Below are 16,294 nucleotides of genomic sequence, written 5' to 3' on the forward strand. Positions count from 1 at the left end.
ATATATATATATATATATATATATATATATATATATATATATATATAAGTAGGTATGTATATGAATGTAAATTTGTAAATTTATTGATGGTTTGTGTCATAGGTTTTTTAATAGGTACATTTATTTTCCCATCTGACTTTTGATCAGCTTCAAAGTGGTTCTGGCAAACTGCAAAAAGACAAAAAAGGGATGCAGTGTTTAGGGCTGGCTGCCACGCTGTTTTCAGCAAGGGTAGAGAACTGCATACCTGTTGGACGGTGGAAAGAACACTGAGTAGAAGGCAGAGATGGATGACTTTAGCAGATGTTGTGCCATCTCCCTGGCAGGTTTCCGGGAGTGGACAAGATTCACCCTGAGTTGCTGAATTTTCTGGATGTCGTTGGGCTGTCTTGTCTGACACTCCAGTGAAATGTTGAATGGAGATTGGGGACAGTACCTCTGGACTGGCAAACTGGGATGGTGGCCCCTATCTGTAAAAAAAAAAAAGGGGACAAAAGAGTGTGTTCCAATTATAGAGGAAACATGCTTCTCAGACTTCCTGGGAAAGCCTATGCCAGGGTACAAGAGAGGAGATTTAGACTAGTCGTCAAACAGATTCAGGAGAAGCAATGCAGTTTCTGTCCTGACCAGCTCCTAGCAAGGATATTAGAAGGATCTTTGGATTGCATCCAACCAGTTTACATGTGTTTTTTTTTTTTTTTTGGCTTAGAAAAGGCCTACTGCTGGGTACCCTGAGGTGTCTTGCAGAAGGAGCTGCTGGAATGTGGAGTACTGGATCCATTACAACATGTAATCTAGTCTCTAAATATCCATATTAGGAGCTGTTTTTGCATTCTCTCCATTTAATCAGATCTGTTCTTGGTGGGTGTTGAACTGCACCAGGGCTGCCTCTTGTCACCAGTCCTGTTTGTGATGTTTGTGTACAACATTTTATGCTGCAGATTGGAGGGTGTCCTGTTTTGTGACCTTAGAATCTCTGCATTTTGCAGATGATGTGATTTTGTTGGCTTCATCAGACCACAGGTGCCACTGGGCAGGTTTGAGACAGGGTGTGAAGTGACTGGGATGAGACTCAGTGCCTCCATACCTGAGACCATGGTCCTCTGCTGGAAAAAGGTGGATATTCCCCTCTGGATCAGGGAAGAGTTATTGCCCCAGATGGAGGAGTTCAAGTATCTCGGGGTCTTCACAATTTCATAAGTGAGAGTAAGATGGAAATTGAGAGACTGATGGGTGCTGCATGTGAGGGTCTGCGGGCACTGTGTTAGACCATCATGATAAAGAGCTTAGCCAAAAAAAGGGATAGGGTAAGAAGCTCTTATATCTGAGTACAGCCATTGGTCCTTTGAATCAAAAGGAGCCAGCTAAAGTGGTTTGGGCATCTGGTGAGGATTCCTCCTCCTAAAGGAGACTTGTCCATCTGGTTGGAGGTCTAGGTCCTGCTGGAGAGATTATATCTCCCAGGTGGTTTAGAAATGCCTTGGAATCCCCAGGATGTGTTAGATGCCTTTGCTGAGGATAGGGAAATTTTAGAGGAGCTGCTTGGTCTGCTCCCTCCACGACCCAGATAAGTGGCAGAAAATGAAGGAATGAAAATCTACAAATGATTATAATTTTTTTTTAACATTTTTATTCTCAGTCTGAAATAAATTAATGCAGTCTGAAGGGATTTACAAACATTTCCACTGTTTTGTCATATTACGTCTTCGTCAGGGCAAAAGCCAGCTTCACAGAGATCCAGATGCAGTTTATTCTTTTGGATTGTTCTGTCAGTCTTCTCACAGCAAAACACAGTAAGACAAGGAGAATATTTAGAGCTGTTTCTTGTGCCGAGTTGTGTGAAATCACTCGCCTGAATGCGTCTGAGCACTATTGCCTGTGCACCCCATTTCAACAAAGCCTGTGGGAAGGAGAACGCAGCAGTTAACTGTGAGGATGGATCAAAGCCAGGTGCAAAGGCTGCCACTCTGTTAGGACTTATACCCCCCCCCACTCCTCATGACTGCCTCTCTGTCTGCTCCTTCCCTCGTTTCTTTCAGAAGACTGACTGATGGGAGCTGACATTAGCCTCCATCCCTTGCCGTGTATCCTCTGAGCCTGTTTTGGAGCCCACATTTGTCTCTTAGTGCCTTGGCTCTGTGTCCCTATACACACTAGTAAACAGCCCACCGTGTGTGTGTGTGTGTGTGTGTGTGTGTGTGTGTGTGTGTGTGTGTGTGTGTGTGTGTGTGTGTGTGTGTGTGTGTGTGTGTGTGACCATGTGTGTGTGTGCCCACATTCTTTATTGATAAATCTGCTCATTGTTGATAATCTTGTTTTCCTGAGACACATCTTTTAGGACGAGGACATACTGAATCCAGACTTATGGTGGTAATAGACTCCATCAGAGAGTCGTTGTATGAGTACGATTTGGGCAAATTGGAAAAGCGTATTAAGAACAATCCTTGCGAGCCACTTCTGTGGCACAGAGAGCAGTAATACCCCTGTCATACCACTAGAGTTGTTATAATCAAATCAAATCAAATCAATTTTATTTATATAACGCCAAATCACAACAAACAGTTGCCCCAAGGCACTTTATATTGTAAGGCAAGGCCATGTAATAATTACGGAACAACCCCAACGGTCAAAACGACCCCCTGTGAGCAAGTACTTGGCGACAGTGGGAAGGAAAAACTCCCTTTTAACAGGAAGAAACCTCCAACAGAACCAGGATCAGGGAGGGGCAGTCTTCTGCTGGGACTGGTTGGGGCTGAGGGAGAGAACCAGGAAAAAAGACATGCTGTGGAGGGGAGCAGAGTGGTGCATACAGAGCAAAAAGAGAAAGAAACACTCAGTGCATCATGGGAACCCCCCAGCAGTCTAAGTCTATAGCAGCATAACTAAGGGATGGTTCAGGGTCACCTGATCCAGCCCTAACTATAAGCTTTAGCAAAAAGGAAAGTTTTAAGCCTAATCTTAAAAGTAGAGAGGCTGTCTGTCTCCCTGATCCAAATTGGGAACTGGTTCCAGAGGAGAGGAGCCTGAAAGCTGAAGGCTCTGCCTCCCATTCTACTCTTACAAACCCTAGGAACTACAAGTAAGCCTGCAGTCTGAGAGCAAAGCGCTCTATTGGGGTGATATGGTACTATGAGGTCCCTAAGATAAGACGGGACCTGATTATTCAAAACCTTATAAGTAAGAAGAAGAATTTTAAATTATATTCTAGAATTAACAGGAAGCCAATGAAGAGAGGCCAATATGGGTGAGATATGCTCTCTCCTTATAGTCCCTGTCAGTACTCTACCTGCAGCATTTTGAATTAACTGAAGGCTTTTCAGGGAACTTTTAAGACAACCTGATAATAATGAATTACAATAGTCCAGCTTAGAGGAAATAAATGCATGAATTAGTTTTTCAGCATCACTCTGAGACAAGACCTTTCTAATTTTAGAGATATTGCGCAAATGCAAAAAAGCAGTCCTACATATTTGTTTAATATGCGCATTGAATGACATATCCTGATCAAAAATGACTCCAAGATTTCTCACAGTATTACTAGAGGTCAGGGTAATGCCATCCAGACTAAGGATCTGGTTAGACACCATGTTTCTAAGATTTGTGGGGCCAAGTACAATAACTTCAGTTTTATCTGAATTTAAAAGCAGGAAATTAGAGGTCATCCATGTCTTTATGTCTGTAAGACAATCCTGCAGTTTAGCTAATTGGTGTGTGTCCTCTGGCTTCATGGATAGATAAAACTGGGTATCATCTGTGTAACAATGAAAATTTAAGCAATGCTGTCTAATAATACTGCCTAAGGGAAACATGTATAAAGTGAATAAAATTGGTCCTAGCACAGAACCTTGTAGAACTCCATAATTAACCTTAGTCTGTGAAGAAGATTCCCCATTTACATGAACAAATTGTAATCTATTAGATAAATATGATTCAAACCACCACAGCGCAGTGCCTTTAATACCTATGGCATGCTCTAATCTCTGTAATAAAATTTTATGGTCAACAGTATCAAAAGCAGCACTGAGGTCTAACAGAACAAGCACAGAGATGAGTCCACTGTCTGAGGCCATAAGAAGATCAATTGTAACCTTCACTAATGCTGTTTCTGTACTAAGATGAATTCTAAAACCTGACTGAAACTCTTCAAATAGACCATTCCTCTGCAGATGATCAGTTAGCTGTTTTACAACTACCCTTTCAAGAATTTTTGAGAGAAAAGGAAGGTTGGAGATTGGCCTATAATTAGCTAAGATAGCTGGGTCAAGTGATGGCTTTTTAAGTAATGGTTTAATTACTGCCACCTTAAAAGCCTGTGGTACATAGCCATCTAATTAAGATAGATTGATCATATTTAAGATCGAAGCATTAATTAATGGTAGGGCTTCCTTGAGCAGCCTGGTAGGAATGGGGTCTAATAGGCATGTTGATGGTTTGGAGGAAGTAACTAATGAAAATAACTCAGACAGAACAATCAGAGAGAAAGAGTCTAACCAAATACCGGCATCACTGAAAGCAGCCAAAGATAGCGGTATGTCTTTGGGATGGTTATGAGTAATTTTTTCTCTAATAGTTAAAATTTTATTAGCAAAGGAAGTCATGAAGTCATTACTAGTTAAAGTTAAAGGAATACTCGGCTCAATAGAGCTCTGACTCTTTGTCAGCCTGGCTACAGTGCTGAAAAGAAACCTGGGGTTGTTCTTATTTTCTTCAATTAGTGATGAGTAGTAAGATGTCCTAGCTTTACAGAGGGCTTTTTTATAGAGTAACAGACTCTTTTTCCAGGCTAAGTGAAGATCTTCTAAATTAGTGAGATGCCATTTCCTCTCCAACTTACGGGTTATCTGCTTTAAGCTGTGAGTTTGAGAGTTATGCCATGGAGTCAGGCACTTCTGATTTGAGGCTCTCTTTTTCAGAGGAGCTACAGCATCCAAAGTTGTCTTCAATGATGATGTAAAACTATTGACAAGATACTCTATCTCACTCACAGAGTTTAGGTAGCTACTCTGCACTGTGTTGGTATATGGCATTAGAGAACATAAAGAAGGAATCATAAACCTAGTTACAGCGCTTTCTGAAAGACTTCTAGTGCAATGAAACATATTCCCCACTGCTGGGTAGTCCATCAGAGTAAATGTAAATATTATTAAGAAATGATCAGACAGAAGGGAGTTTTCAGGGAATACTGTTAAGTCTTCAATTTCCATACCATAAGTCAGAACAAGATCATGATTAAAGTGGTGGGTGGACTCATTTACATTTTGAGCAAAACAAACTGAGTCTAATAATAGATTAAGTGTTGATTAAGCAGTGTTGAGGCTGTCATTCTCAGCATCTGTGTGGATGTTAAAATTGCCCACTATAATTATCTTATGGTAAATGGTAAATGGACTGCATTTATATAGCGCTTTTCCATCTGCATCAGACGCTCAAAGCGCTTTACAATTATGCCTCACATTCACCCCGATGTCAGGGTGCTGCCATACAAGGCGCTCACTACACACCGGGAGCAATAGGGGATTAAAGGCCTTGCCCAAGGGCCCTTAGTGATTTTCCAGTCAGGCGGGGATTTGAACCCATGATCTTCTGGACTCAAGCCCAACACCTTAACCACTAGACCATCATCTCCCCTAACCTCTTATCTGAGCTAAGCACTAAGTCAGACAAAAGGTCAGAAAATTCACAGAGAAACTCACAGTAACGACCAGGTGGACGATAGATAATAACAAATAAAACTGGTTTTTGGGACTTCCAATTTGGATGGACAAGACTAAGAGTCAAGCTTTCAAATGAATTAAAGCTCTGTCTGGGTTTTGGATTAATTAATAAGCTGGAATGGAAGATTGCTGCTAATCCTCCGCCTCGGCCCGTGCTACGAGCGTTCTGGCAGTTAGTTTGACTCGGGTGTGTTGACTCATTTAAACTAACATATTCATCCTGCTGTAACCAGGTTTCTGTAAGGCAGAATAAATCAATATGTTGATCAATTATTATATAGGGACTTAGAAGAGAGAGACCTAATGTTTAATAGACCACATTTAACTGTTTTAGTCTGTGGTACAGTTGAAGGTGCTATATTATTTTTTTCTTTTTGAATTTTTATGCTTAAATAGATTTTTACTGCTTATTGGTGGTCTGGGAGCAGGCACCGTCTCTACGGGGATGGGGTAATGAGGGGATGGCAGGGGGAGAGAAGCTGCAGAGAGGTGTGTAAGACTACAACTCTGCTTCCTGGTCCCAACCCTGGATAGTCACGGTTTGGAGGATTTAATAAAATTGGCCAGATTTCTAGAAAAGAGAGCTGCTCCATCCAAAGTGGGATGGATGCCGTCTCTCCTAACAAGACCAGGTTTTCCCCAGAAGATTTGCCAATTATCTATGAAGCCCACCTCATTTTTTGGACACCACTCAGACAGCCAGCAATTCAAGGAGAACATGTGGCTAAACATGTCACTCCCGGTCCGATTGGGGAGGGGCCCAGAGAAAACTACAGAGACCGACATTGTTTTTGCAAAGTTACACACCGATTCAATGTTAATTTTATTGACCTCCGATTGGCGTAACCGGGTGTCATTACTGCCGACGTGAATTACAATCTTACCAAATTTACGCTTAGCCTTAGCCAGCAGTTTCAAATTTCCTTCATTGTTGCCTCCTCTGGCCCCCGGAAGACAATTGACTATGGTTGCTGGTGTCGCTAACTTCACATTTCTCAAAACAGAGTCGCCAATAACCAGAGTTTGATCCTCTGCGAGTGTGTCGCCGAGTGGGGAAAAACGGTTAGAAATGTGAACGGGTTGGCGGTGTACACAGGGCTTCTGTTTAGGGCTACGCTTCCTCCTCACAGTCACCCAGTCGGCCTGCTTTCCCGGCTGCTTGGGATCTGCTGGAAGGGAACTAACGGTGGCTAAGCTACCTTGGTCCTGGCTACCTGTAGAATTTTCACGGTGCGGAGCCGAGTCTCCAATTCACCCAGCCTGGCCTCCAAAGCTACGAGTAAGCTACACTTATTACAAGTACCATTACTGCTAAAGGAGGCCGAGGAATAACTAAACATTTCACACCCAGAGGAGAAAAGTGCGGGAGAGACAGGAGAAGCCGCCATGCTAAACCGGCTAAGAGCTAGTAGCTGCGCTAAGCTAGCGGATTCCTAAAAACACACAAAGTGAATAATGTGTAAATAATTTAGAGGTGATTCAGCAGAGGGAGTGCTTTAGTTAAGGCATGTGAAGATTACACTGTGAAACAAATCGTTATCTAGTTAACTAGATCAATCTAACTGCGCAGATTAAACAGCTAACAGATACAGAAAAACACCGCTGTGCTCCGGAACAGGAAGTGATACAATACCGCAGTGAGAGCCAACCACCAGTAGAGTAATCCATGCGATTATGCGTTTCTTTCCAGATTGGGACTACAAGTCTTTTCTTCCAATATGCATAGATCACACCAACTGGATTTTTTGTTTAGCTCAGAAACATCACTCATCCAAGTGACTTCATCAGTCTTAAAAGCGGTAATATGCCTCTCTCTGTTCCCACTTGAAGTACACTCAACAAAAATATAAACGCAACACTTTTGGTTTTGCTCCCATTTTGTATGAGATGAACTCAAAGATCTAAAACTTTTTCCACATACACAATATCACCATTTCCCTCAAATATTGTTCACAAACCAGTCTAAATCTGTGATAGTGAGCACTTCTCCTTTGCTGAGATAATCCATCCCACCTCACAGGTGTGCCATATCAGGATGCTGATTAGACACCATGATTAGTGCACAGATGTGCCTTAGACTGTCCACAATAAAAGGCCACTCTGAAAGGTGCAGTTTTATCACACAGCACAATGCCACAGATGTCGCAAGATTTGAGGGAGCGTGCAGTTGGCATGCTGACAGCAGGAATGTCAACCAGAGCTGTTGCTCGTGTATTGAATGTTCATGTCTCTACCATAAGCCGTCTCTAAAGTCGTTTCAGAGAATTTGGCAGTACATCCAGCCAGCCTCACAACCGCAGACCACGTGTAACCACACCAGCCCAGGACCTCCACATCCAGCATGTTCACCTCCAAGATCGTCTGAGACCAGCCACTCGGACAGCTGCTGGAACAATCGGTTTGCATAACCAAAGAATTTTTGCACAAACTGTCAGAAACCGTCTCAGGGAAGCTCATCTGCATGCTCGTCGTCCTCATCGGGGTCTCGACCTGACTCCAGTTCGTCGTCGTAACCGACTTGCGTGGGCAAACGCTCACATTCGCTGGCGTTTGGCACGTTGGAGAGGTGTTCTCTTCACGGATGATGCGAAGGAGATGTGTTGCACTGCATGAGGCAAATGGTGGTCACACCAGATACTGACTGGTATCCCCCCCACAATAAAACAAAACTGCACCTTTCAAAGTGGCCTTTTATTGTGGGCAGTCTAAGGCACACCTGTGCACTAATCATGGTGTCTAATCAGCATCCTGATATGGCACACCTGTGAGGTGGGATGGATTATCTCAGCAAAGGAGAAGTGCTCACTATCACAGATTTAGACTGGTTTGTGAACAATATTTGAGGGAAATGGTGATATCGTGTATGTGGAAAAAGTTTTAGATCTTTGAGTTCATCTCATACAAAATGGGAGCAAAACCAAAAGTGTTGCGTTTATATTTTTGTTGAGTAGAACTGTTTGAAGACTTTAATCCTTCTAGGTTATACAAGTATTACATATCATTTTGTCTTATTTATGCAATTTAAGAATCTGTGGATTAGAAATGGTACTTTTTGCACTTATGTATTTTTGCACATGATGCAAGCTTGGGTACTTTCTATGCTATGTACATTTTGTTTTATATATTATGTGCATCTCTGCCTGTAACCAAGTCTACCTACTGGTACAAATGAAGTAACCTGAATCTCAACTGCATAATCAGCCACAAGAACCCTGGCGCCAGAAATGTCCAACATCCTAGCAGTAGGTTCAGCCTTATACAACTGCTCAAACTACCCATCTCATCATCAGGATTGGCCCATCTTCCACCATAATTGTAGTGGGACAAAATGTAGGTTTGGAGGAACAAAGAGCTTCTATTCCTCTTTAAGCAGGTGGAGGGTCACTAGACCACAGATGATGTGTCACCTGATCACAAACATCTCCTTGTCCAGGGTTATCACAGTTCACTTTCTTAGCTCCCTGTGCACCCTAGAATGTCAATCCAAAGTGCCCTCAGATTTGAAACACATTTTCCAATGGACACTGGCAACTCCAATATAAGCCTCAGCAACTTCAAGGCTCTCTTTACAAAAGACAATTCTGTCTTAAAATATTAATCATCTTATTTTACATGTAAGACCAATTTTTCACTTAATTAGAAATTTGTTCCAAGTTCTACAGTGAAGTTCATCTAACATATGACCTGAAAATATAAACGTTTAGCTCATCATTGCCTACCGCTTTGATTAAAATAAGTTTGTAGATGAAGGGAGGTGGGGATTGACATCTAAAAGGCAGGCAAGGGGTGAGATACAAAGTTTTCTTTGATGGCTTCACAGAAATCCTGTCAGCATAAAAGACTTAAAATTTTGTTTAAAATCAAACTAAAACATCTCATACTCCCATCCACTTTGAAATACTTCTCACCACCACGGCCATCTGTAAGCAGATAATTAAAAAAGGCTGAATAAAAGATGAAAGTTCCTTCAATTTCTCACTCCTCTGACTCCCTCTTTCTTCTTCTCAGTCAGATCTACTGAACAGTATTGATTGTAAATCAGTGAAGCTTTTTGTGTTCTGTGTGTGTGTGTGTGTGTGTGCGCACATGTGTGTGTATGTGTGTGTGTGGTGAGGGCTGCGACCCATAACCGTGTTGGCACCCAGGTTTGACTGTACATCTCATTTGTGATGCACATCAGGGTGTTGTCTTATGGTTCTGCGGTAGTTCTGTATCCTTGGTGCATATGGGGTTAGTTTGCAGTAGTGGTGTACTGATGGGCTGTCAGGTCCCATTCTACGCAGTTATGGGGCACCCCCTGGAGTTGTGAGCCTGGTCCTGACAGCTTTGGAGCCCCCCACTGTTACCTCCAGTGTAGAGACCTCAACCTTGTTGTTCGTGGTGGTGTGTTGCTGGATGCTGTCCCTGTGGCCAGCACAGTGTGAGACTTTTTTTTTTCATTCTTTGTGGGGTTTTGTATCCTGTCTGACCTTTCGATTTGGCGTCTATGTCATATCACATGCTCGATTGGCTGCTTCGCTGCTGCCTGCTGGATAGTTGGGGGGTGCTCTCAATGACCCCCTTGTCTGTGGTCCCTGTGGTTGCTTCTTGCATCCTGGTAGCACCAGATACTGGTCTTACTGCCCCTTCACACATCGTACAATTAAGTACAAATCTGGGTGACTCACGGCGGAACAGCTTGTATGAGCAAACCACGAAAACATCGAGCCAATGGGCAGGCGTGCACTATCCCAGTGTGCCGATGTCATGCGAGCAGGAACACAGTGCGAGCAGCTGGGACGGGGTGCACCACATCGCGCCGCTGATGTGGAGGAAAATAAAATAAAAAACAGCTGTATAATTAGTGAATATCACTGGGTTGATATAAATAATACATAAAAGGGGATGCAACATAGAGCCCAGCGGTTAAATAACCCTGGTTAAATAATAATTTTTAAAAAAGCCACTCACGGGAAAAGCCACTCACCCGTAAGCTCTGATTATCAGATTTACCACTGCACTACTGTTGCTGGCCTGTAATCAGAGCAGAAAAATGTTTGAAATCACAAGGACATAAAGGAGGTGTGCTGTGTGTGACCGCTGCAGCCCAGCGCGAAGGCAAAAAATGTTTTCTATATTACTACGTGAGGACAGCAAGCAGAGACATGCGCCTCACAGAGGAATGTTGTAAGTTCATGTCCTTCCAAACACTGAATGTGTTCTCAAGCTGGGCGGTCCAGGAGCAGAGATCTTTACAGCCGCAGCTCTGAGCTGACCCCCTCCCCCCCCCGTCCATTCAGCACACAGACCAACGTGTCACTCTGTGTTATGTGGTCATTCATTTTTGTTATTTGTTATGTAATTGCGTATGTAGGTATTGTTGTAATTATTTATATAACTGTCCTGGCAGTGGTTTCTGTGTTTTTAATGTGTGCACTGAGCCGTCATCCAGCTGTCAGTGTGCTGTGATCAGCTGACAGGCCCCTCCCCATGCTGTCTGCAATCAGAGCTGCCTGTCCAGCCCCCATGTGATCAGATCTGTACATACATATTAGCATTTTATGCAAGTGGGGATGCGACACACATGCACATGTGCGAGACACATGCACCACATGTACGTGGCTTTTTGCATCTCCACAGTTGTGGGCCACTTAAACAAATTTCACATCCAGCTCGACAGTGATCGTCTGCTGACTGTTGACGTGCTAATAGTGCGAATGGCCACACATTTTCTAAGTGCCAAACGAGCGGTGTCAGATGTTCATGTGTGTAAGCTGGAATTTGGTCACACACCTGCCGTGAGAGGGTTCAATGAGCTCTCACAGCACACACTCTGTCTTTCAGCCGCTGGTGTGTGCAAATAGTTGTAGCAACAGGTGTATGGAGGCGTTGGAGGCAGCTATGATTCTGTACATTTTGCATACCATTCCTGCTTCATGCGCACTTCATGCGCAATTCGACCAAATTCACACTTCCCACACAAACACATACAGTACATTCATGTAATTCATGTTCACGCAATATATCTATTAACTCTGCATATTCCATGAGCACCTCCTTTATTAAGCATGTTTTTGTTCCTTTTACGCACTGTGTTTGTTGTCATTCTTGTTGTTGTTGAAGACACTGATTTTGTCATCATTTGTCACAGGCACTGTTTGTCTAAAGTTCTACTGTGTGTTACCTTCTTAGTTTAAAAAAAAGGAGGGCTTGTAATGCTACAACTGGTGACCCCAATGCAGAGAACGTCAACAATGGTAGTTTAAAAGCTGGTACAGTCCTTGCAGAGGCAGGTGAAGAGATTGGCTGCTTACACCAGCAGAGGTTGGGTACACGGGTAATCAGTCCAATCATCAATCGAGTCTGATTGGACTGATAGGAAGCAGCACAAGCGTTATCTAAAAAATTAAATCAGAGGTTCGTTACACTGAGATCTGTGAAACCTGACAATCAAATTTGGAATGTCCACACAAGGCTCAGGAAAAACAAAATGGCAGAAAGGAGTCACTCGAGAGTGTGAGGGAGAACTAACACATTAAAGGAATAACTAACATGGAGGAGAATATTATGAGAAGGCAATGAAACAACAAATAATAATAATACACAGGAGATACACACTAGATCTGGAGAAACCCTGAGGCCAGAATAAAACACCAGAAATGTTACCTTGAAACTGTATATATTTTTCATGTATGAACTGTGACTCATATCACAGGCAAGGAAAAAACAATCATTTTAAAATTGCTAGCACTAGGAAGACCAGGAAAGGCTTTTATGTTTCTACCTGTGGCCCTAAGATAAGGAATAATCTGGCAAAGGAACTCAAGCGATGTCCAAATGTCAATCAGTTTAAAGGCCAATATAAGGAACTGATGTTTTCTGAATATGTGAAAATTGTGTAAATTCTCTGAAAATTCAATTCATGGTTGAAGGACTATATAGCTGTTGGTTAAAGTATGGACAATTACGTTATTAACTTTGTATTATTTTTTGGATTATGCAATGTGTGCTGTTGTTGGTGTGGATATGATGAGGAATTTGAGTTTATTGATTATTTTAAGATGTCTGTGTTTTGCTGTTCTGCTCACTTTGTTTTGTTTTGGTTTTGTTGTGATAAGTAAAAGTTGCTGATGTAAAAGGGGTAGGTGTATATAAGCTTTGCTTCCACCTACAGCCTTTTGGTTGCATGGGTTGACTGGCTGAATAATCAGTTTTGTTTTATTTTGTTTTGTTTTATTTTATTGCAAAGTTCCGAATAAACTTGAACTTGAGTCTCCAGTTATCTACATTTGATATAACTCTTACATTTATAATGACGTGTGAAAATTTTGTGGCATTGAGCTAAATCATTAAGCTAAAGTAACAATGTAATATGTATCTTATCTGATCATTTGTATATTTCTTCTAAATATTTGAAATTAAGTTTTGCATTTTTCATTTTTTATTTTTTTTTGCCATGTTAAAGTGGCGTGATTTGTTGCAAAACTCTGCTGAAACAGTCGCCGCTGCAATCAAACGGCCTTCAGCAAAGAAAAAAAAATCCACAGCTTTGATTTTGTTTTGTTAGTTACTTTTTTTCAGTCTTCTTTTGGTCCTTTGTTGATAAAGTCTTCAGTTTTGAGTTGGAGTGGCCCTCTATTTGTCAAAGTTCTCAGAAATGCACAGAAGATTGCTTAAAGGCCAACTGCAGAGTAATACGTTTTAAGTCAAAGTAAAAGCTCGACTGTGGTGATCAGTCATCGCACTGGTCCATGCCCACTGCCCAAAAGCCAGGTGATTTGTGGGCGTGTCCTTCATCATCTTCAGGTGCAGGGGTCCTCACTGAAAAACGAGTGACAAAATGTCATCGACAACTTTCCCTCACAGCACAAGTGACAACTGTCATTAAAGTCATTCCAGCGGTATAGCCAAGGATCAGTGATGCCAGTAACAGGTTACTTAGTAATGCGTCACTCTAATCTGACCGCTTTTTTCAGTAACGAGTAATCTAACGTGTTAATCTTTCCAAATCAATAATCAGACTAAAGTTACTTCTCCAAGTCACTGTGCTTTACTATTATTTTTGCATTGCTTGTCGATCCCAGCATTAATCGTGGTCCGTGGGCAGCGGGTCAGGGTTCGACTGAACTGCCCACTTTCAGTGAGCTGTGAGCTTTTCCTCCGCGGCTTTCAGCAGCAGCTCTGAATTGAAAAACAGTCATCATCTCTCAAAGTGTGGTGATGACAGCACATCTGCACTGAGCTTTACAAAGACATTTTTATGCTTTTCCCCACTTCATTTAAAACTCTGAGCACCACTCTGTGTCTTCTCACTAAAAACAGCTGATCCGCAATGCGTTAACAACTAACACTTTTTGTTTCCACCCAAATACCCTTAAACTTGGTTTCTGAGGACAACATGACATAAAAAAACAAAAAAAAACAAACACTGATGTAACTTTCTTACCTGCCAATCTGGTCTTGTTTTCTGCATAAATTAACATTATCCATTCTTCCTGTTCAAATGCCAAAGCAGGGGTGAATCCAGGTGGAAAGGGGGCGTGGGGGAGTGGTGCCCCCTCACAACAACCCTAGATTAAAGGTCCACTTTTGAAGCCTTTTTTTACTTCTACTACTAATGCTACTTATAATAATAATAATAATAATAATAATAATAATAATAATAATAATAATAATAATAATAATAATAATAATATGTAGAGAGAATTTAAATGTCAGAAAAATTTTACAAAGAATTTAATAGTGACATTTATAAACAATGTAGGTTAGAAATTGCAAGTTTTACTATTGTAGTGATGTAAACAGTTAAATATTTGGTCAAGAAAGACTGACTTTATTTTTTTTTTATAAAAGAAGTGTTGAAGTGAAGAAAGTGTGACTATAAAGTGAGTATTGGCAAAACGGGTTATCATTTTCATGTTGAGGTGGTGGGGGGGTGTTGTTGGCAGCTACTGAAAGTTGCTAATAAAGTGACTAGTAATCTAACTTAGTTACTTTTAAAGTTAAGTAATCAGTAATGTAACTAAGTTACTTTTTCAAGGCGTGATCAGTAATGGGATTACTTTTTCAAAGTAAGTGTGGCAACACTGCCAAGGATCCCCGGAGAGACCTCTGCCTGACCGTGACTGTGGGGATAATCTTTGTGGTTACAACACATGCCGTGACTGCAGCATTTGAGAAGCTACCAACAATGCTACCAACTTCTACATCTCCCGTTTAAAAAGGCATATAATGAGGATAAACCGATTAAAACTGGTTAAACTTTAATGCTCCAGATCAATGCAAAAGATAGATAGATAGAAAAAAGCCCATAAACCTGCCTGCCACCTGCTGAATTTTAGAAGTAGGTGTGGTTGACTCTAAATGTATGTTGTTTGCCATCTGCTTGACTTGTGTGTACTTCAATTTATTTCAGTTTAACACCAAATGCCTCAATGCTTCACACCAAGGCACCAAGCACACATGCGAAAGTGGTAAGAAAAAACTCTTAGGAGTGACCCACTGCTTAGAGCATTCTAACAGTTACAAGCTTTTTACAAAAGATCAGAAGATGAAAACTGTTAAAAAAAGCTTGTTACATGATGTAATCTACTACCATCCATGATGGAAAATCACAGCACCACAAGTGAATGCAGCAGTTCACTTGTGTTGAAGAATGTTCTGGGGCTGAATAGTCTACAGAAGCATGACCCTTTCAATGTAGTAGAATATATCAAATAGAAAATATTAATGGCCCAGAGAAGGAATAAGCTATTGTTTTACTTTCCTCACTCACATTTTCCTGTCTGGTGTGGGGGATCAAGCTTGTAACCCACTTGTAACAAGGCCACTTCTCTAACCTTTAGGCCACTACTTCAGCACAGGAAGCCTTACCAACTATAATGTGATATCTTGAATAATATTGGGGCACATAATATACCATCAAACTAAATGTTAACTGCCCTGTATGTAACATTTTTTTTTCTAGTTTGTCTAGTTTGGGAGCTTCTGGTACTCATACTCTGATATGACTCGTATGCTGAAAAACCATGAACTTATTAGAAAAATATTATTATTATTATTATTATTATTATTATTAATGATAATAATGATAATAACAATAATAACAAAAACATTTTTAGACCTTTCCCTGGAATCAACATACTAAACAAATAATATACACACACACACACACACACACACACACACACACATATATATATATATATATATATATATATATATATATATATATATATATATATATATATATATATATATATATATATATATAAAATCTATTTATTATTATAATTTTATTGTGTTGCTTCCAGCACTGTGGGCCAGAAATATGTGTTAATCTGTGTCAAAAAAACATTCAATATGTTGTTCAACACACTTTTATTTGTCCGTATGAAGTATGAAGTAACAGCACATGCTGTTGTGTGCATATGTGCTACACTGAGCTCCTGTCTGTTGCTAATCGTGCACCTAGGGTATCGCTGAGTTAAAAAGTAAGTTCCACAAAGAAAAAATGTACAGTGTATATAAGCCTTTCCCTGGAATCAACATACTAAACAAAACAAAAAATAACAAACAAATCAAATGGACTCACATTTTTA

General features: G+C 41.0%; 1 protein-coding gene across 1 annotated transcript in view; it reads left to right on the forward strand.

Annotated features, from left to right (window-relative positions):
• The window catches only part of si:ch211-186j3.6 (neural-cadherin), a 1,133,875-nt gene that overhangs the window by 767,879 nt on the left and 349,702 nt on the right, over nucleotides 1-16,294 (forward strand).

The sequence above is a fragment of the Thalassophryne amazonica genome, chromosome 2, assembly GCF_902500255.1.
Source record: "Thalassophryne amazonica chromosome 2, fThaAma1.1, whole genome shotgun sequence".
In the NCBI taxonomy this organism is placed as follows: Eukaryota; Metazoa; Chordata; class Actinopteri; order Batrachoidiformes; family Batrachoididae; genus Thalassophryne; species Thalassophryne amazonica.